Consider the following 23,474-nt stretch of genomic DNA (forward strand, 5'->3'; position numbering starts at 1 on the left):
GTATTGTCGCACCCCCTTTCAGATACTCCCTGGTGGTTGCACAGGCTCCCATGTAACTGGTCCTGCTCTACCTATCCCTCTGTCATGGCAGAAACCAGCCAGCGCATCTCGAACACTGGGGGTTGCAGTGTGCTGGAGTTCAGTCAAGCAGTGTGCTGGAGTTCAGTCAAGCAGTGTGCTGGAGTTCAGTCAGGCATAAACCACATATTTCTCCTTCTTTGTAGGGGCACATCTTCTAATGGGTCTCGGGGGCTGCTCTGAACAGTGGCCCTGTAGACAGCACATGTTATATGTTGTGGGGGAATGTACGGCCCTACCAGATAGTCACCCGCAATTCCAGTCACCAAATCAATCTTAAACATATGCTTCATCTAGCCTGTAATGTAGCATGAAGATTGCGTTCGGCCCATACGTGTTGGTTGTGCAAATTTGTTATTCAATCTCTTGTGAATGTTGCTTCGTCTGTGGACGAAACGAAAAGACAAAAAACGGATTGACAGTTTGTGCAATAAAAGTTCTCCCTTGGTGGGTCATTGGCAGACATAAGGCCCTCCACATTTTGAAGATGATACGGATACATGGGTTGCTCGTGTAGTATCCTCCATGCTGGATTTGGGGCATGTCACATGCGAGCATCACTGGACTTGCAGTGATCCGTCGCACTTGTTCGACAGCCCGGTGAATGTGCTCTTCCTCCTCAAGCATACAAACAACACTTGGTCTTCCTCGATCAACGACACACAACACCAAAGGTTGTATGACTCGGCTGTCTTCAGTCTGGAAACGCCCTCTGATACAGCCGTGCAGTCTCTTGTCCATCACTATTCGCGCGGCCACACATAAAAATCTTGTTTGCCTGCTCACGAAATGAATTCCTGCCACGTGTGAACGGAGAACCTTCAGTTATCTCACTAGCTGTGGTAATTGTACAGAGAGCAGACATTAAAGACAGACGAATGAGGACTGTAAACACGTCTCCGTTGCAACATAACGCAATCTAGGATACAATTAATCAAGTGGATGCATAGGTAAGTGAAGTTGTTGAGTTGTACCAGGAAAGCCGTTCAACGTCAACTTTCATTAATAACTCGAAAACGACGGGTTTTCGGACATATTTTCACATGAACTGTTTTCTTGCTTCGGTGTGAGGAACCTGTGCCCGAAGTATTTTTGAAACACCCTGTTTAAGGAAATATCGTTTTGCTATTCCGCTGTACCCCATGGGGGAACCTCTTGTAGTAATGTTCAGGTGTAACAGGAGGAAACATCAGTGGAAATAAAAGCTTGAGTTAGCGCTTGAGGCGTAATTTGTTTGGGGCTCTGTTGGTGGACACGCAGACATTTAGCTTAATTTTTTAAGCTTGTTCTTAAGAATACTGTCATTGGAATTGGGCTTTTAGCAGTTGTAAAAAGCTACTGATTTGATGGTATGTAGTCCTTATGTACACTACTGGCATTAAAATTGCTACACCAAGAAGAAATGCAAATCAAAACGGGGATTCATTCGACAAATATATTATACTAGAACTGACATGTGATTACATTTTCACACAATTTTCGTGCATAGATCCTGAGATATCAGTACTCACAACAACCACCTCTGGCCGTAATAACGGCCTTGATATGCCTGAGCATTGAGTCTAACAGGGCTTGGATGGCGTGTACAGGTACAGCTGCCCATGCATCTTCAACACGATACCACAGTTCATCAATAGTAGTGACTGGCGTATTGTGACGAGCCAGTTGCTCGGCCACCATTGACCAGACGTTTTCAGTTGGTGAGAGATCTGGAGCATGTGCTGGCCAGGGCAGCAGTCGAACATTTTCTGTATCCAGAATGGCCCGTACAGGACCTGCAACATGCGGTCGTGCATTATCCTGCTGAAATGTAGGGTTTCGCAGGGATCGAATGAAGGATAGAGCCACATCCGAAATGTAACGTCCGCTGTTCAAAGCGCCGCCAATGCGAACAAGAGGTAATCGAGACGTGTAACCAATGGCACCCCATACCATCACGCCGGGTGATACGCCAGTATGGCGATGACGAATACACGCTTCCAATGTGTGTTCACCGCGATGTCAAATGGCTCTGAGCACTATGGGACTTCACTTCTGAGGTCATCAGTCCCCTAGAACTTAGAACTACTTAAACCTAACTAACCTAAGGACGTCACACACATCCATGCCCGAGGCAGGATTCGAACCTGCGACCGTAGCGGTCGCTCGGCTCCAGACTGTAGCGCCCAGAACCGCACGGCCACTTCGGCCGGCGCGTCTGTAGCACGCCATCTTCGTGGTGTAGCAATTTTAATGGCCAGTAGTGTAAAATCAGTGATGGACATTGGAACAGGCAGAAAGGGGAGGATCATAAAATGAGAAGGAACGTTGTATTACCAGGCAGGGTGCACTGAGAGAGCTGTAATGCAGGCCTCTTTGTTTGTGTATTTCTCGAAGTATAATTTACATTGGTGACTTCCTATGATGATGCCAATCCTATTGTCGAAATAGAGGTTCCTCCTGGTCCCATGCTGAAATTTATGTCCTTGTTTTGTTTCTCCATATTTTCCGCATAGGTCTGGAACACAGATCATCATCTAGGTATCTTTATCAAAATACTACATAGTTAAGATAACCGCTCACTATGAACAGGGAATCTGCGTTTGAATCCCAGTCTGACAGAGATTTTCATAAGTCACTACATATTAATTACACTGTTCGACACTATTGGTAATTATTAAAAATGAATAAAATGCTGTTAAAGAAAACTGTCTGATTTTTAGCTCTTGAGTCCCCATGTATATCTGCACGAGTTATAAATCTAAATTAGTCCTAAGTCACTGTCCCTAGGGTGTCAGAATGCGTGGTTGGCTTTTATGGTTTGGCTTCGCTGTTATCCAGAGGCCAACCAACGCATTTGTAGCATTTACCCTCACAGTTTAATCGCAAAAGTTCAAAAAATGTGAGGAGGTAGCAATATGCATTAGATTATAATGTTCGAAACTAACTCTATTTCATTATTTAAATGAAACTGTCGCTTTGCCGCTGTATCAACTTAATAAATAATTATGAATAAATTAAAGTACGACTGTGGAGAGCTTCGAGGAAAGCAGAGCAGTATCTCACGACGAGTTGCGTAGAAAATTCCTGTAAAAATCTCGGAAAGAAAGGAGAGTTCATTTAGCGTAAATTTTAAATTACAGTTCCACATTTGCGAATCTGACGAAAGCACATACAACCATCGCTTTCTGGACTTGACTTCTACAGACAGCTGATCTATGGAAAACATTTCTTTTTTTTCAGTGGTATTTTTCAAAGTTCTATCCAAGAAACCCGTGGTAGATAACGCCACACTATTTGTTTTCTACAAACTGGCGGCTTAGCGACCAACTAGTGCGAGAAACTGGTCGACTGCTTGAAGTTAGGTTCAGCGAACAGGTCGCTATAAATCGAAATAATACGGCGGAAAAATCCAGTTTCACTGTCCACCTTGTTGAAAGCGGGCATAGTACACCAGTTATGCCCTCACATATGAAGATGCTCCACCCACGGTAGAAAGGTAGGCTTATGGAGCTGATGGACGAGTTGGAAATTTTTACAATCAGGCGTCATCTCTTGGGACACTGCCTATGAGCGTGTGGGCACGAGAAGCAGCCATTTTTGGGGATTGTTTAAATGGAATTCGGCTACTGTGAGCAGATTACAATAGACGACCTGTTTATGATTACTGTCCTATCCCGCACACGAGTATATAATTTCTGGGGGCAAATAGATACACACTGACGTGGAAAAAGTCATGGGAGACCTCCTCCTCTCGTCCGGCATAGTGCAGCAGCCCAGCGTGGCAGGGACTCAGCAAATCGTTGGAAGTTCCCTGCAGAAATATTGAGCCACGTTGCCTCTATAGCTGTCCATAATATCGAAAGAATGTCCCCCTGCAGTATCGTTTTCACCTAGATCAATGTTTATGACGTCACATGCCCTGAACTGTGTGTCGTGCAGCGGTATAATTTTGTTGTTGTTGTTGTTGTTGTGGTCTTCAGTCCTGAGACTGGTTTGATGTAGCTCTCCATGCTACTCTATCCTGTGCAAGCTCCTTCATCTCCCAGTACCTACTGCAACCCACATCCTTCTGAATCTGCTTAGTGTATTCATCTCTTGGTCTCCCTCTATGATTTTTACCCTCCACGATGCCCTCCAATGCTAAATTTCTGATCCCTTGATGCCTCAGTACATGTCCTACCAACCGATCCCTTCTTCTAGTCAAGTTGTGCCACAAACTTCTCCCCAATCCTATTCAACACCTCATTAGTTATGTGATCTACCCACCTAATCTTCAACATTCTTCTGTAGCACCACATTCCGAAAGCTTCTATTCTCATCTTGTCCAAACTATTTATTGTCCATGTTTCACTTCCATACATGGCTACACTCCATACAAATACTTTCAGAAACGACTTCGTGACACTTAAATCAATACTTGATGCTAACAAATTTCTCTTTTTCAGAAACGCATTCCTTGCCATTGCCAGTCTACATTTTTTTATCCTCTCTACTTCGACCATCATCAGTTATTTTGCTCCCCAAATAGCAAAACTCGTCTACTACTTTAAGTGTCTCATTTCCTAGTCTAATTTCCTCAGCATCACACGACTTAATTCTAATACATTCCGTTATCCTCGTTTTGCTTTTGTTGATGTTCATCTTATATCCTCCTTTCAAGACACTGTCCATTCCGTTCCAAGTCCTTTGCTGTCTCTGACAGAATTACAATGTCATCGGCGAACCTCAATTTTTTTTATTTTTTTTCCGTGGATTTTAGTGCCTACTCCGAATTTTTCTTTTGTTTCCTTTACTGCTTGCTCAATATACAGATTGAATATCATTGGGGAGAGGCTACAACCCTGTCTCACTCCCTTCCCAACCACTGCTTCCCTTTCATGCCCCTCGACTCTTATAACCGCCATCTGGTTTCTGTACAAATTGTAAATAGCCTTTCACTCTCTTTATTTTACTCCTGCCACCTTTAGAATTTGAGAGAGAGTATTCCAGTCAACATTGTCAAAAGCTTTCTCTAAGTCTACAAATGCTAGAAACGTAGGTTTGCCTTTCCTTAATCTTTCTTCTAAGATAAGTCGTAAGGTCAATATTGCCTCACGTGTTCCAATATATATATATTTTATAACATGGACGGACTGTGGCTGGTCTCTCAATTCAGCCTTGATGAATACCTTTCCTATGTTTTCCGCCAACGGCTGTGCGTTTTGTGATTTTTATTTTCCCAACCCTCGCCCCCACTCCGTCGGAGCGTGCGTTTCAGACGTGCCCACGTGTCCGTGGCACACTGACACTCGCGCGGTCCCTCGGAGATTGTCCCGGCGAGCTCGGCACCTGTTCTTACCTGCCGACTACTTGCACCGGACCAGCTGCGCCGGTTTGTCCGTCGTAAGAAGACGCGTGCCCATAGTCATGCCTGCTTTTTGAAGTTTTCGCTCCCTTCTGTAGGTAGGAACTCTCACAACCGCTTCTAAAGCGTCTCTCGAGGGTCTTAGTACATTTATTTCATCTCCCATTCTCTTCATCGATTTCAACGCTATTATTTGTTCATTCCACTTCACTGCAGCGAATATAATTCTGATGTTTAACTACAGGATTGACGTTCCAAGATTACTATCACGAGCAAGTAGCGATACTTCTTTTCCCATACCTGCAGTAATTTGTAACTATGCCAGTTATTCGGTAACTAGTTACTTCTCGCGTCCGTCGGCCGTCGTAATTTAATATATTATTATTATGTTGATTGTTGCCGACTTACGTGGTGGGCCTCAATAAAAATATTTCATTTTATTTTGATTTACAACTAAAAGCTTTTGTGAACTTCTCCCCTTTTTTTAACAATATTAATCTTCAGTATAAATTATTTGTTACGTTAATGAACGTTAGACTCACTGAATCTTAAAACATGAGCATATAAGTTGAACAATGGAATAAGCTTTTCATATTAATTTCCTCGGCTAGTCAGCTCACTTTAAATCAAAAAATCTTTAGTTATTAATTACAATTTTTTCTTACCTCCGTTAACCATTGCCTCATAGTCGGAGTCGTGTCTCTGGCCCTCGGCTATGGTACTGAAAATAAGAATCTTAAAGCTACGTATTTCTCCAAAGTCGGGCGGTTGTGGAGAAAAGTGTATATTATGTTAATGGCGGGCGAGTTTTTCGCTTCCGCTAATTTTTATAAGTTAATATCGCCACGTAATGGCGTCGTTGGCTGCATCGGCCGCTGCGATTGTTGAACTGTAAATTACTCGAATGCAGGTTAATTCGAGGAACGCGAACATGAAATCGGGATCACCTGTTACAAATTAAAAGTGCACAATAATATTAAATCAATATATTATTTGCTTAATTAGTACAAATATGCTTACATTTGCCAGCACTCGCAAGATGTCCGTCTACGGCCGGCTGGTGTGGCCGAGCGGTTCTAGGCGTTTCAGTTTGGAACCGCGCGACCGCTGCGGTCGCAGGTTCGAATCCTGCCTCGGGCATGGATGTGTGTCATGTCCTTAGGTTAGTTAGGTTTAAGTAGTTCTAAGTTCTAGGGGACTGATGACCTCAGATGTTAAGTCCCATAGTGCTCAGAGCCATTTGAACCATTTTGTCCGTCTACAAGCAATCAAGACAAGAGAAGAAGTGAAGACGACTAAAAAATTAACAAAAGAGCGTATCTTGTCGTCTCTTTAGATCATTTTGTTATATTTATTTGCACTCGAAACTTACACAGAGAAATTATTATTTTACGGGTACATGATAAAAATATATATTCAATTTTTAAATGTCTCTTCTTTATAAATACTATTTTTTTTTAAAAAGTCTTTTCGTATTATTTCCTGGGGACGCTATATACTGTAGTATGAAACAAGAGAGTAGGGAAAGAAACTGACCTCCTTCAGTCTGAAACTCTCGCTAGATACACTACCTAATCAAATGTATCCGGGCGCCTACAAGTAGACATTAATATCTCGCGTATTTAACCTGCCCTTTTGTGATGACTTGAACACTTCTGGTAACACTTTCACTGAGAAGTGTGAATGTCTGTGGAGGAGTGGCAGCTCGTTCATCCTCAGGAACCGAAACCAGTGAAGGCAGTGGCGCCGGACGCTGGTGTCTGGAGCGAAGCCGATGCACTGACTTGTCTCAGAGGAGCTCCACTGGGTCCAGGTTGGGCCCCTGGGCAGCCCAGTCCGTTCCAGGAACGTTACCGTCCAGAGACCACTGCCACACAGACACTGCTTTATGGCAGGAAGCAACCAGCCACCGTCTCCGAACTGTTCCTCTATTGAAAGGAGAACACAACTGTGTAAACTGTGTTTATATGGCCGGCCGGAGTGGCCATTCGGTTCTAGGCGCTACAGTCTGGAACCGCGAGACCGCTATGGTCGCAGGTTCGAATCCTGCCTCGGTCATGGATGTGTGTGATGTCCTTAGGTTAGTTAGGTTTAAGTAGTTCTAAGTTCTAGGGGACTGATGACCTCAGAAGTTGAGTCGCATAGTGCTCAGAGCCATTTGAACCCGTGTTTATATGTTACCGCATTTAGCGATTTCTTAAATGCAATAAAGGGAACAAACAGTAACCAGAAAAACAACTCCATACCATAACGACATCACCAAATGATGGCAGGTAATGTTCTCCACGCATTCCCCAAATACTTCAGTCGCATTACCAGAGGCTTTAGCGTGATTCATCATTTCAGATAACACATTTATAAGTCCACTGTACAGTGACGTCGCTATTCTTATCGCTCCAAAGCATCGCTTAGCGTTTGCTACAGAAACCTGTGCGTTATGAGCAGCTTTTGACCACTGTCGTTCACTATTTAAGTGCCTACGCACAGTCATTGTGTTAGATGTAATGCTGCTGGAAATTTGGGCCTCACGATTTATTCTTTCCACTGATTTCATGCAGGGTCTTTTACAACCACACTTCACAATACTCGACGATTTCTGTTTGTCACGATATGAGGACTGTCTGTTCTCGGTTTAGCTGCGGTTGTTCGTTCGCGTTTCCACTTCAGTCGCATCACAACAGGCGATTTGGGTGCTTTAGAATGACTGAAATGTCGCTGACGGATTTGTTATTCAGGTGTCATTCGATGACACGTCCACATTCCAAGTTACCGAGCTCTGCTGTTGCTGCTTCTGTACTGAAAACACTCTACTCCCCGCCTCCTTTTATATTGGCTCGTTCGTCTCTCGTCAGATCTGTTGGTTAATTCCTCATTACATACGGGGTGTCTGGATGCTTTTAATCAGGAGGGGTATGAGGCGTGCGGGTTCAGGTAGGTGGCAGATGACGTGCTGTTTACGTAGTAAGTATGAACCGGGCAGTTCCAGAACTTTCCGAAAAATAAGGCACGAACAACACAAGAACATACAGTTCATCTTGGAAATAGAACTTATATGCACGTTTAGATACTAATATTGGCATCTACACAGGATGTCACCAATTTAGAATATGCAGGAAAGATACAGACTCTTGTATTTCAGCTTCTTCACTACGCCCTTTGTCCCGCAATCATGTTGCTTTTTATTATAAGATCCACCGTTTGCTGTCGGTTCTATGCTCCTCATTTGTTACCATTCCAGTCGCAGTGGCAGTATTCTTAATATAACGCGAAAAAGTTTTAACTTAAACACCGGAAAGAACACAATCTGTACCCTAAACGAATGGCAGTGGAAGATGTATGCTACCCTGTTGGTACGTTATCTATCAGAACAGACAATATTTTTAAACAAAATGGAATATTCAGTGTCCTCCTAAACGGCACACACACTAGGCAAGAATTTGTTTAAACACAAAGACAAGCAGTCCTTCATCAATCTAAGTGGAATCTATGAGATGACCTGCAAAGAGAGTGGCCTAAACTGCGTAGGAAACACAGGTAGGGATCACTGCGCATCAGACGTGATGACCACAGAAACCCGATGCTGCACCGAATGGGCAGCGTTCTGTGAAAACCAGACGTAGTGATGTAGCAGCTGCTCTGTGGGTATAATCGACAGAAAACGTCCAGGTCGGAAATACTGGAAATCATGAATACCTATTGTAAACAGCCACTGAACGAACAGCCTTCAGTTTCTTTTCACTCCTCAGTATTTACTAATGAACCTGATTTCCCGACCCATGTTTGTTGTGTCTCAATACAAATGAATTTGCCGATAATGTATTTTAGTATTCTATGATTCTGAGTATATTATTTTGTGCGTTTACCATTCGCAATTAATACATTCTTTGGTGGTTGTACATTCTTCGCTTGTTTATTTTTACCAGTATGCTGAATAACATCTTTGACGATAATACCATGGAAGGAGCTAATAACACCAACTTCATGTCAAATAAATGAAGATTAACTAGTGAAACACTAGACGACAGGAAAAAACAGAGAATCATCATCGCAAGTGTCGGAGGGGAGAGGGGGCGGGGGGGGGGGGGGGTGATAGTCTTTCATTGCCGTTTACTGAAGCAATACCCATTCGACAGAGAATTAGCCTCCTGCAGGCTGGTAATAATCGCACGAGTTTAAGTCAAGGCCTATATTTTTGTATTTGGAGTATTTATCTTTAAAGTTTACGTTCGCATATCTTTTCATACTGAAGATAGTTTATCCTGAGATAGCATAATAGGCATATTTCGGTTCGAATTGTAAATGAACATGTATTTTAAAATATGTTTATTGTAAACGAGTCCTTTGGTTTAAGGGAAACTCTTGTAACGGTGGATTCTAATTATGGGAAGCACGCATATTTATAGGATAGAGCTTATGTAAGTGTTTGTAGTTCTATTTGTGGTTGGAATGACTGCTCACGTTTATATCTGATTCTATATTCGAGTTAGTTCATGCGAGAATAGCATTAGTGGAAAAAAAAATTGACTTTGTATTCTAAGAAAGACATTTTGGTTCAAGGAAATGCTTAAAAATACGATCAGCAACTTGATACTTTTGTTTCGATATTATCGAGATAATTTTGCTAATTGGTTTCGGCACCATTTCGTAATCTAATATCACTAAGATCACTCTTTTTCTCCGGCGGAAAGTAGGGGGGGGGGAGAGGGAGCGAGCGAGCGTGTGGGGGGGGGGGGGGGGGTCAGCGTGCAATTCAAGCACTCTTGAGCGCCGTCGTTAGTTTGAGGAAGCAACAGCCACAGAAACTTTCTCATGTCGTCCTCGTCATTTCAGGTGCCGGGTGTCGGTGATGCCTGGATCTACAGCCACGCCTGCCTCTAGCCATTTCGGTAAGTATGAAAGGTCTCTGTTGGATTCCTTTCATGTTACTTTTCTTAAATATGTTATCATTTACGGCATAAATTCCTCTTCTAAATTTACTGTGGTGTTTCTGACTATCTGGGAGAAGACTGAGCAGTGAAACGTGTTACTTTTACACATAAACAAGAACGAGCTGTCACACTACTACACTTTAAAACACAGTTTATATGTAATTCATGTCACACAGTCTCATACGGAACCTACATCCGCTTTCTTTTATATACTGTACATGATAAGATACTGTCATCCCCCTTCCCTTCTATGTGAGAGGATGAATGAGCAAATGTATTTCTAGTTGCATGCTTGAGGGTAGCGGACAAGCCTGTCTGCTAGAGAACAGTAGGACCAACGTCGGAACAGGTAGCTACGCTTTCTAAAAGCAGAGAGGTTTCTATTATTAGTATGGTCCTGTCCGTCCCTTGTCATTTTGGTATAGGAAGCTGCCTCTCTGGCAGGGTGCGATTTGTGCTTTTACCAGTGGGGGGGGGGGGGGGGGGGAGGGATGTCTTAGGGGGTTAGTAGAATTATATATGTTACTAGCTTGGACCGTGGCCTTACGCATGGTTAAACAGCTATTTATAAATAGATATTAATGCCAAAACTCACTATTGACGCGTATGCACTATTAGAAAAGCCATCCCTTGTTATACCTTTAAAAGTACATTATAACTAGAGCTTATTTACAAAATCATCTACGTAGGGTACAGATATACGAGGGGAATTAAAAAAGTAGAGGCACATTTGTGAAAAGTTATACTTATTCTGATGATAGAAAGCTGAAACATATTAATAGTATTAATAGTCATCCTTATTAAAAATTTTCAGTGTTCGGCTCCACAAATTTAAATTATATGTAAAGCTTTACTCCAGTGCGTGGGAAATAAACATCCCAGGTAGGGATGCATAAACTAAAACCACAGCGGGGGATAGTCTGATGCAGAGGGGGGGAAATCCCCCCCCCCATCCCCCCTGCAAATCGCACACTGCTCTCTGGTCACTTCCGTTTGTATTTGGGAGGCACCCCTCAGGAGGGACCCACGGCAGTCTGTCCGCGGCGAGCGTCTGAATGGTAAGATCTCCGGCTTAGCGCGTGTCTGCTAAGTCCGTAGGACAATGGATTTCTTAAGTTCAGCCTAACTGAAAATTTAATCACCTTTATTTCAGGTTTAGTTCTAAAATATCTAATGTTATCTTAAATTGCAACGCAGTGTATTTAGAGTGTGAAGTTCAGAATATCTTCCGGTAGTTGCTTTGTCACTACTTCGTGAGTAAAGCGGAACCACGTGTTGATCAGTAACTCTAATTAAGATCATCAATCTTAAATGCGAATGTGTGTGAGATTATAACGTCTCATATTGACAATATTTTTCAATATAGCAACTTTTCTTTATGTTCAACCCACGTGGGGTGTACTTTGTGAGACCAGTACCACGTGCTTATACAATTGTTTGACCCATCAGGTTAATAGTAAGACGATAGTAACCAGTTCGAGGTTTTTCTTTTGTAAATTGCGTTTCGATGTGATTTATTTTAATTATCAAAATTATTGTGGAGTTACACTCTTTGTGTAAACCAAGTTGACCACGTGAAGCATGTGGTGTAAGCATCAAAGTAGCCCTGAGCTATTATTTTCGGGAAGATTTCACAGAGAGTTAGTGTGAATTTAGTATACCAGTGTGTGGTAATTTCATGACGGACGGGATTGCGCTACGAACGTAACTTCTTTGGGTGAAAATTGAATCGGTTGGTTGTGGTTAATTTCCTCTTACATATGTTTCAACGTTCTTCGTGTGTTATTTTATGAATGCAGTGTTGTATGTAGTCTCCCAATCTTGGCTCCCTATTTGATGTGTTCCGTAAGATCACAAACTCACATTTACACAATCCTAAATAAGGCACCAGTTTAGTTATGAATCAAGTTTGATATGCTGAAATTTTAACGGAACAATTATGTTAAAATAAATGTCCAAATATAAACTGATTTATTTCTTTTTATTTAAATTGTCTTTATATATATAATCACCGGTTATCGTAAGATAAGTACTGAAAGATTATAATTAATGTTAGTCTGGTTGGGAATTTGGTAAGCTAGACTGGATACCTGTGAAACAGTTGCGCAGTAATGCAAGGTTAACTTCCTCAGATAGCTCACAGCTTTTAACCCACTTTTATGGTCTTGAATATCAGCACCGCTTTCACAACAAATTAAAGCAACAACATTACAAGTATAGCGACTTTGCTTTCTCAACAATTAACGGCAAAGTGTCAGCTGCGTAGCTTGTGCCGGTATGGAAAATTCGACAACACTCTGAACAGAGGAACCGACGATCACTGTACACCAGCCGAGGGAAATGAAGATAAACTGAAAAAACAAATGTTAAACTATAGGTCAGTACACAGTGCATTTCAAAAATATATTTTTATTGAACAAATTTGTGACAGTATTACTGACCTCAGAGGTTTCTTTGTGCAGAATGATTAATTTGAAAAGAAAACATTAGTTTAACTTTGAATTCCTTGTTAGGCACTCATATCCACACGGTAACAATTATCGTCCTCAAAATACTTTAAATACGTTCAATACGGAAAGACTGGACTATTCGAAAACAGCTAACGTGGTCCTCCACAGTGGAATCTCTTGATAAGACAGTGTACGCTGAGGGAACGTAAACCATGGGACGTCCCCTGATGTCGTGCCGGGTCTCCTTTTCCCCGGAGTAGTGCAGCAACTTGACGTGGCCTGGACCAGACCTAACAAGTCGTTGGACGTCCCCTGCGAAAACATAACCCAATATGCTGCGTCTATAGCCATCCATAATCGCGAAAGTATTGTCGGTGAAGCCCTTTCCATGTCTTTATTAACTTATGCTTCAAATAATCGTTCAGTAAAATTATTCCCTCTTTTGATTCGATTTTTTTATTTTTATTTTATTTTTTATTTTTTAGTTTATGAAGGTGTGAAAGTCAAGATTTTAGAGTTTCGAGCGCAGCCTGGTGAAACATCGGATATTGTAGTCGATTATTTGAAGGAGGTGTTGCGGAATCTTGTGGAGACTTGTAACGGTACTTTGACTACCGCGCCTCCGCCAGAGCAAAGATGTGATTTACGATCGCGCATGCAGAAGAACCCTGCGCCAGCGACAGATTTTCATAAGTAATTTTGATCTTTTTTTCTTACTTTTGCGTAGGTGCTTGTTTTTAACAACTAGTTCATTATTCTCTTGTTATCTTGTCTTCATACGTTTGAGACGTGTTTTTTTTTTTTTTTTCTTTTTTTTTTCGCTGAGGTTAAAGAATGATTTTAAGTGGAAATTAAAACTATATTACGAAACGAACACACGGCGTCTTCAAGTTATTTCAGTAGTGATTCGCAATGATTATCGCCAAATTTATAAATTATTCCGGATAGTGAGAACTTAAGAAATTGTCATCAGACGGGGAACAAGAGGATCAGCGAACAATGAAAAAAGGACATCCTACAAGAAAATCAAGAAATATTCCAGATGCAGCCACGAAGACTATATTATAATAGATACTACGTTTCTGACAGAATTATAAGGTAAATTTCAAAAAAAAATGGTTCAAATGGCTCTGAGCACTATGGGACTTAACTTCTGAGGTCATCAGTCCCCTAGAACTTAGAACTACTTAAACCTAACTAACCTAAGGACATCACACACATCCATGCCCGAGGCAGGATTCGAAGCTGCGACCGTAGCGGTAGCGCGGTTACAGACTGTAGCGCCTAGAAGCGATCGGCCACTTCGGCCGGCGGTAAATTTCAACTTATTTCTGATGCTATTTCCTTACAGTCGCCTTTTGTAGTGTTGTCGACCTGGTCTGCCATTCACGGTCAAATTACAGCACTATCTCAATCAGTAATATGAAGTCCGCCTTATCCGTAACTTACTCCATCAAAATTCAAACCCCAATCAGATTTTCTATTTTATATTTTCACGGCAGAACCCCGAGGAAAGGAAACACTACAGACTATACTAACTGCAATTTTGAGAAAAGAATAGAAAAGGGCGTAATAATGTTTACGTGAAATTGGATGTATCATTCGGAAGACAACTAATTGGGGCTGGCTGTGGAGCCCATGTAGTTCATAACACGATCAAAACAGCTGTGGACTTCGAATGTATCATTATGAAAATTTACTTTTTTACATCTACAGCTTTCGAGTGGAAGGTCTCAGAGAGTCCTGAGATTCCAGTGACAAAGAATACCAGAAACCGCTGCGCTGCAGCAAAACCAGGTGACATGTGGCTCACGTTAATGCTGGCGCTTGAAAGGATTTTAAAAATGTTTCAAAATATTTCAGCCCTTAAAAAGCTATTTTCTGACCATCGATAAATGTCCAAATATTTTAAAAACGTTTTTCGAGAATCCCACCCCTGAATTATGCTTACTTTTTGCATGTATAGGCAGCGATTTTCCATCAAACGGAGTTAAAAATTGAAGCACAGTGCGTTTCTGCTGTAGAATCTACAAAGGAAATTAAGCGTCTCTCAGACAACTTGCCACGTAAAGAGAGTTCGCTTTTTCTTGCGCACCGTCCGTAATACACTCCTGGAAATTGAAATAAGAACACCGTGAATTCATTGTCCCAGGAAGGGGAAACTTTATTGACACATTCCTGGGGTCAGATACACATGATCACACTGACAGAACCACAGGCACATAGACACAGGCAACAGAGCATGCACAATGTCGGCACTAGTACAGTGTATATCCACCTTTCGCAGCAATGCAGGCTGCTATTCTCCCATGGAGATGATCGTAGAGATGCTGGATGTAGTCCTGTGGAACGGCTTGCCATGCCATTTCCACCTGGCGCCTCAGTTGGACCAGCGTTCGTGCTGGACGTGCAGACCGCGTGAGACGACGCTTCATCCAGTCCCAAACATGCTCAATGGGGGACAGATCCGGAGATCTTGCTGGCCAGGGTAGTTGACTTACACCTTCTAGAGCACGTTGGGTGGCACGGGATACACGCGGACGTGCATTGTCCTGTTGGAACAGCAAGTTCCCTTGCCGGTCTAGGAATGGTAGAACGATGGGTTCGATGACGGTTTGGATGTACCGTGCACTATTCAGTGTCTCCTCGACGATCACCAGTGGTGTACGGCCAGTGTAGGAGATCGCTCCCCACACCATGATGCCGGGTGTTGGCCCTGTGTGCCTCGGTCGTATGCAGTCCTGATTGTGGCGCTCACCTGCACGGCGCCAAACACGTATACGACCATCATTGGCACCAAGGCAGAAGCGACTCTCATCACTGAAGACGACACGTCTCCATTCGTCCCTCCATTCACGCCTGTCGCGACACCACTGGAGGCGGGCTGCACGATGTTGGGGCGTGAGCGGAAGACGGCCTAACGGTGTGCGGGACCGTAGCCCAGCTTCATGGAGACGGTTGCGAATGGTCCTCGCCGATACCCCAGGAGCAACAGTGTCCCTAATTTGCTGGGAAGTGGCGGTGCGGTCCCCTACGGCACTGCGTAGGATCCTACGGTCTTGGCGTGCATCCGTGCGTCGCTGCGGTCCGGTCCCAGGTCGACGGGCACGTGCACCTTCCGCCGACCACTGGCGACAACATCGATGTACTGTGGAGACCTCACGCCCCACGTGTTGAGCAATTCGGCGGTACGTCCACCCGGCCTCCCGCATGCCCACTATACGCCCTCGCTCAAAGTCCGTCAACTGCACATACGGTTCACGTCCACGCTGTCGCGGCATGCTACCAGTGTTAAAGACTGCGATGGAGCTCCGTATGCCACGGCAAACTGGCTGACACTGACGGCGGCGGTGCACAAATGCTGCGCAGCTAGCGCCATTCGACGGGCAACACCGCGGTTCCTGGTGTGTCCGCTGTGCCGTGCGTGTGATCATTGCTTGTACAGCCCTCTCGCAGTGTCCGGAGCAAGTATGGTGGGTCTGACACACCGGTGTCAATGTGTTCTTTTTTCCATTTCCAGGAGTGTATAATAACAAATTTACAAGAAACTGACGCTGTTGTTCAGGGTGTAGAAATTGCGCCTGCTGAATTTTACAAGACAAGCAAATAATACTTAGATCAGTCGTGTCAGTTCAATGCAGACTTAAAAGTGCTTGAATGGGCACCTTTGACAAAAGTACCTATGTGGGAATAAATACAGAAAGTGATGGATTTGCTGATTACACAAGGATTTCTTAGCAACGACCAACATACGGACGTATTCCATGAGTTTTCGCTTGTTTCCAACTACATTACAGATGAAAGAATATCAAACTGGAACGTTAAAATTGTTGCTACTGAAGCCCATTTGGTGGAGCTGTTCACACATTTTCGTGACTACAGTCTAAAATCTACGAAATTTCGTGTAATAATTGAATACGTTTTATACTTGCTTGGAAGTAACGCGCCTGTAGAAAGAGATTTTTCTCTAATGAATAAGCTATGGACAAGTGACAAAACACGGTTAAGTATGGCAGTTTTGATGGTTCAAATGGCTCTGAACACTATTGGACTTAACATCTGAGGTCATCTGTCCCCTAGAACTTAGAACTACTTAAACCTAACTAACCTAAGGACACCAAACACATCCATACCCGAGGCAGGATTCGAACCTGCGACCATAGCGGTCGCGCGGTTCCAGACTGAAGCGCGTAGAACCGCTCGGCCACAACGGCCGGTCGCAGTTTTGAAAACCATTTTGATTACAAACGTCTACAAATCATGTGATAAGCTCCATTCCTACTTGAAAAACAGACCCGACCTTTTGGAACAGATTTCCTCCGTCGACAAATATAAAACAAATGAGGCTGCAACTGTTGATTAATTCAAGTTATATATAATTACTACATTGTTGTTCTGTCCTTGTTTTTGAACAAATTGTAATTAGTAAAATAAGTTTTTCCTAAATTTTGCAAACGTCCTGCTCTGACAAAAAAAGAAAGATTACGTTATACTACCGCCGTCCGTTATCGAGTGTAAGCCTTTAAGCTTTGGAGTCGGTAGAGCACAAAGGTATCAGTTACTCGGAGAATGTGATACTTGATAGATCTGCACGTTGCTTATTACTGTCAATCTACAAAAACTATCGAGCGGAGGTATTCGTTTAAATCTGGAGAATTACTTTGCTTTGTTCTGAATTATTCATCGTACTTGAACCCACGAAACCTTTTGATTTTATGTTCGTGTCCAATTTTCTGTTTGTCATAATGTTCTATTCTGTTCTTGCTCGAAAACCATACATTGGGACCACTTTCAAGTTCTTTCTGCATGTTTTCAATACTCCGATATAATCTTCATGTGAATAAAGTCGATGGTAATGCATCATTATAGTTTCACAGTTAGAAAAATGATAATTGTTCCGTAGAAAACTTCGAGATGATATCAGCAAACGCACGTGAATGCTTTGCAGACATGATTATTGTTAGAATACACCTTTCTCCATTAGTGAAGGAGATTGTGTATAGCATTACGAAATCGAAAAATGTGACGCTGTCCCGTGTGGTGCATGGCTCGTAATGGAAGACACTGAAACAATCTTAAGTTCGTTGTCCAGGGAATGTCTATCAGCAGTTTTCTTTCTTCTTTTTTTTTTCATGTCTGCCGTTTCAATCACGTGCACGTATGGAGAGATGGAAAGATGTGAGTGTCCTACATCTACACACCTTTCCGCAAGCCACCGCACGGAGTGTGGCAGTAGGTCCTCTGTATCACTACTAGCCATTTTCTTTCCTACTCCATTCGAAAATAGAGCGAGCAGAAACGATCATCTATATACCCCAGTACGGGACCTAATTTCTCATATCTCGGTGGCCCTTATGTGAAATTTATGTTGGCGGAAGCAGAAGCGTACTGCAGTCAGCTTCAAATGCCAGTTCTCTAAATCTCCTCAACAGCGTTTCTCGAAGAGAACTTCGCCTTTCCTTCTGGGAAACCAATTTGAGGTACTGAAGCGTTTCCATAAGACTTTCGTGTTGTTCAAACGCACGGGTAAGAAATCTAGCAGCCCGCCTTTGAGCTGGTTCGACGTATTCCTCCACTTCGACCTGGTGGGGATCCCAAATACTCGAGCAGTTCCGAAGAAGCAGGTCGCATCAGCGCCGTGTATGTGGTCTCCTTTAGCAATGAACCACACTTACCCAAAATTCTCTCAGTAAACCGAAGTCGACCTTCCCTACCACAATCGACATATGCTCGTGTCATTTCATTTCATTTTGCAACGTTATGCCAAGATTTTTAAACAACGTGACTCAGTCAAGCAGGACACTCCTAATGCTTTATGCGAACATTACTTGCTTTTTCCTACTCATCTCCATTACCTTACATGTTTTTACATTTATAGCTAGGTTACCATTCATCACACCGAATAGAAATCTTGTATAGGAATCTAGTATCCTGCTGCAGTCACTCAACTCTGATATCTTACCGTACATTACAGCACCCTCAGCAAACAGGAGCAGATTCTTACCCATGCTGTCCGCCAAATCGAATATGTATACAAAGAGCAACAGCGGTCCTCTCACACTTTCCTGGGGCACACCTGACGATACCTTCGTCTCTGAATAACGCTCGTCGTCGAGGAGAACGTACTGAGCTCTATTCGTTAAGAAGTCTTCGACCCACTCACATATCTGTGAACTTATTCCATGTGCTCGTACCTTCGTAAACAGTCTGCAATGGGGCACCGCGTCAAATGCTTTCCAGAGATCTAGAAATACGGAATCTGTCTGTGTGTCCCCCATCCTCAGTTCGCAGTGTAACACGTGAGGAAAGGGCAAGCTGAAGTTAGCATAGCGATGCTTTCGATAATGTGGAAACATTTGCTTCTCGGTCTCAAGAAAAGTTCTTGTACTCGAAGTGACAATATGTTCAGGGATTTTGCAGCAAACCGATATTAGGGGTGGGGGATGGTGCTGGGAGCGTTATAGACGGCATCAGCGCTCCACTTCTCGTTCTGTAAACTTATTTCGAAGAAGAATTGTTGTTTTATAGGGGCTCAACTAGCGTAAGACTTGGAGTTTGAGGTTGGATCGTACACACGCGCAGACATTCCCATCATGCGCTCTCAAGCCTTTCAGCTATGTAATGACCGTAATGGAAACTTAGTGGCAATGCAAGGACACACATCCAAGCGACTGAATGCTAGGTAGACCAAGGAAGGTTTTGCTGGATTCCAAGAGCCGTAAAAAAACCAAAAGGACGGCTTAATAGATGTTGGGTAGATTACATCAAATGGTTCAAATGGCTCTGAGCACTATGGGACTTAACATCTACGGTCATCAGTCCCCTAGAACTTAGAACTACTTAAACCTAACTAACCTAAGGACAGCACACAACACCCAGTCATCACGAGGCAGAGAAAATCCCTGACCCCGCCGGGAATCGAACCCGGGAACCCGGGCGTGGGAAGCGAGAACGCTACCGCACGACCACGAGCTGCGGACGTAGATTACATCACAAAGCTTATTGGAGTAACACGCCGAAGACTGTAACGCATGGGAAAATGTCAATGTGTTGATTTTTGGGGATATATACTTGAAACTGAATGATCACAGGCTTGAATTTATGTTTAAAGTTTGTTGGAAGTCGCTAAGTGCTCCCATTATCAAACACTGGATGTGTATAATCTAAGTAATTTGCACTTTGTTTTAATCAAAAGCTATCTTTTCACGCATTTCAGTGTTTATGACGTCATATCTCCTAGACTATGTGTCGCAGAATGATAAAATTTTGCAGGTACGTTCACTGACATTAATGGATACTGTCTGCAAAATTCGTTGCGATTACAGTTAGCAGCAAAGAAGTAAAAATTAAAACGTCGTACCTCATACTGAAATACTCTAACTGGCAGATGCTTGAAGAAGGAAGCAAGCAGGGTAGATAAGGGTTTGAAGTTCCTTTCACAACGAGTTCATTAGACACTGAAGAGCCAAGGAACCTGGTACACGTGCCTAATATCGTGTAAGGCCTCGTCGAGCACGCAGAAGTGCCACAACACGACGTGGCACGGACTCGACTAATGTCTGAAGTACTGATCGAGGGGACTTACTCCATGAATCCTGCAGGGCTGTCCATAGATCCTTAAGAGTACGAGGGGTGGAGGTATCTTCTGAACAGCACGATGCTAGACATCCCAGATATGCTCAATAATGTTCACGCGTGAGGAGTATGGTAGCCAGCCTAAGTGTTTAAACTCAGAAGAGTGTTCCTGGAGCCACTCTGTAGTAATTGTGCACGTGCATGGTGTCGCATTGGCAAATGACTCTGAGCACTATGGGACTTAACTTCTGAGGTCATCAGTCCCCTAGAACTTAGAACTACTTAAACCTAACTAACCTAAGAACATCACACACATCCATGCCCGAGGCAGGATTCGAACCTGGGACCGCAGCGGTCGCACGGTTCCAGACTGAAGCGCCTAGAACCGCTCGGCCACCTCGTCCGGCGGTGTCGCATTGTCCTGCTGGAATTACCCAAGTCTTTCGGAAGCATAATGGACATCGGTGGACGCAGGTGATCAGACAGGGTGCTTACTACGTGTCACCTATCCGAGTCGTGTCTAAGCGTATCAGGGGACGCATATCACTCCAACTGCACACGCCCCACGCCATTACAGAGCCTCCACCAGCTAGGACAGTTCCCTGCTGACATGCAGGATCCATGGACTCATGAGGTTATTCCGTACCCGTATATGTCCATCCTCTCCATATAGTTTTAAACGAGACTCGTCCGACCAGGCAACATGTTTCCAACGTCGGTGTTGACGAGCGCAGGCGAGCCGTAAAGCTTTGCGTCGTGCAGTCATCAAGGGTACACGCATGCGCCTTCGGCTCCGAAAGCCCATATCGATGTTTCGTTGAATCGTTCGCAAGCTGACACTTGTTGCTGGCCCAGCACTGAAATCTGCAGCAATTTGCGAAAGGGTTGCACTTCTGTTACGTGGAACGATTCTCTTCAGTCGTCGTTGCTCTCGTTCTTCCAGGATCTTTTTCGGGCTGCAGCGATGTCGGAGATTTGATGTTTTACCGGATTCCTGATATTCACGGTACACTCGTGACTCCGTAAAATCCCCACTTCATCGCTACCTCGGAGATGCTGCGTCCCATCGCTCGTTCGCCGACTATAACACCATGTCCAAACTCATTTAAATTTTGATAACCTGCCATTGTTGCAGCAGCAACCGGTCTAACAACTGCACCAGACACTTGTCTTGCCGACCGCAGCGCCTTATTCTGCCTGTTTATATATCTATGTATATGAATACGCATGCCTATACCAGTTTCTTTGGGACTTCAGTTAAGATCGAGTGCAAGCTCGTATCGTTTCAAAACTATGGAAGGAAATAAACCGCGTCATTTCAAAGGAACCATCCCGGCATTTGCCTGGAGCGATTTAGGGAAATCAAAACAAACAAAAACAAACACCGTCCGAATAGTCCTTGAAGGCTCTACGGGACCGACCGACCGACCGCCGTGACCTCTTCAGCCCTGAGGCGTTACCGGATGCGGATATGGTGGGACGTGTGGTCAGCACACAGCTCTCCTAGTCGTAGGTCAGTTTACGAGAACGGAGCCGCTACTTCCGAAGCAAGTAGCTCCTCAATTGGCCTCACAACGGTTGAGTGCATCCCGATCGCCAACAGCACTCGGCAGAGCCGGAAGGTGACCCATCCAACTGTTAGCTAAGACCGACAGCGCTTATCTTCGGTTACCACGGCGGCAAGGCTGTTGACGATTTAGGGAAATCATGAAATACGTAAATCAGGATGGCCAAACGCGGACTTAAACTGTCGTCCTCCCGAATGCGAATCCATTGTGGGTGCCTGAAGATAAATTCGGGAGGACGACGGTTCCATCCCGCGTCCGGCCATCCTGATTTAGGTTTTCCGTGATTTTCCTAAATCGCTCCACGCAAATGCCGGGATGGTTCCTTTCAAAGGGCACGGCCGACTTCCTTCCCCGTCCTTCCCTCATCCGATGACCTCGCTGTCTGGTCTCCTTCCCCAAAACAACCAACCAACCAACCTGGAGATGAACGTAAACTATGACGTGAAAACAAACTCTCAAATTTTCTGGGACCAGTATTAGATGAGGGATCTAAAAATATACTATGTAAGTAGGCTCTTTAGGTTTTTATATTGGTAACGCCACGTAGCGCTCGGTATGAAAATCACTGGCTGTGCTGTGTGCAGTCTGTGGCTGGTTTGCATTGTTGTTCGCTATTGTAGTGTTGGGCAGCTGGATGTTAACAGCGCGTAGCGTTGCGCAGTTGGAGGTGAGTCGCCAGCAGTGGTGGATGTGGGGGGAGAAGTGGCGGAGTTTTGAGAGCCGATGATCTGGACGTTTGTCCATCATAGACGGTAAATTTGTAAGACTGGATGTCATGAAGTGATATATATTATGACTTTTGAACACTATTAAGGTAAATACATTGTTTGTTCTCTATCAAAATCTTTCATTTGCTAACTATGCCTATCAGTAGTTAGTCCCTTCAGTAGTTTGAATCTTTTATTTAGCTGGCAGTAGTGGCGCTCGCTGTATTGCAGCAGTTTGAGTAACGAAGACTTTTGTGAGGTAAGTGATTCATGAAATGTATAGGTTATTGTAAGTCAGGGCCATTCTTTTGTAGGGATTTTTGAAAGTCAGATTGCGTTGCGCTAAAAATATCGTGTGTCAGTTTAAGCAGTCATTTATAATTTTTCTAATGGGACGTTTCAACTACATATCGCACGACGGGAAGTAATAGACTTTGAACGCGGAATGGTTGTTGGAGCGAGGTGCACGGGACATTGCATTTCGGAAATCCAGGAAATAAAACATTCCGAGAACCCAGTGTGAAGAGTGTGCCAGGAATACCAAATTTCAGGCTTTCCCTCTCACCACGGACAACGCAGTGGCCGACGGCGTTCACTTAACGACCGAGAGCTGTGCGGTTGTCAGTCCTAACAGGCAAGCAACAGTGCGCGGAGCAGCCGAATAAGTCAATGTCGAACGTACGACGAACGTATCCGTTACGACATTGCGGCGAAATTTGCCGTTAATGGGCTACGGCAGCAGACGACCGATGGGGTCGTGACCGTATCGGTTGGACCATGGACAATTGGTGAACCACAGCTTGGTCAGGTAAGTGCCGATTTCACTTCGTAAGAGCTGACAG

The 23,474-nt window shown here is 43.8% G+C and overlaps 2 protein-coding genes across 2 annotated transcripts in view; one reads left to right on the forward strand and one right to left on the reverse strand.

Annotated features, from left to right (window-relative positions):
* Positions 1–23,474, reverse strand: part of LOC126412904 (trichohyalin-like) — a 573,063-nt gene that overhangs the window by 402,557 nt on the left and 147,032 nt on the right. The window lies entirely within an intron of this gene.
* Positions 1–23,474, forward strand: part of LOC126412113 (zinc transporter 1) — a 652,968-nt gene that overhangs the window by 230,755 nt on the left and 398,739 nt on the right. The window contains exon 2 of the mRNA XM_050081545.1: positions 10,235–10,290. The gene's annotated coding sequence lies outside the window, so the exon portion shown is untranslated. The remainder of the gene's footprint in view (positions 1–10,234; positions 10,291–23,474) is intronic.

This window comes from Schistocerca serialis, chromosome 7 (genome assembly GCF_023864345.2).
Source record: "Schistocerca serialis cubense isolate TAMUIC-IGC-003099 chromosome 7, iqSchSeri2.2, whole genome shotgun sequence".
NCBI classification, from domain to species: domain Eukaryota; kingdom Metazoa; phylum Arthropoda; class Insecta; order Orthoptera; family Acrididae; genus Schistocerca; species Schistocerca serialis.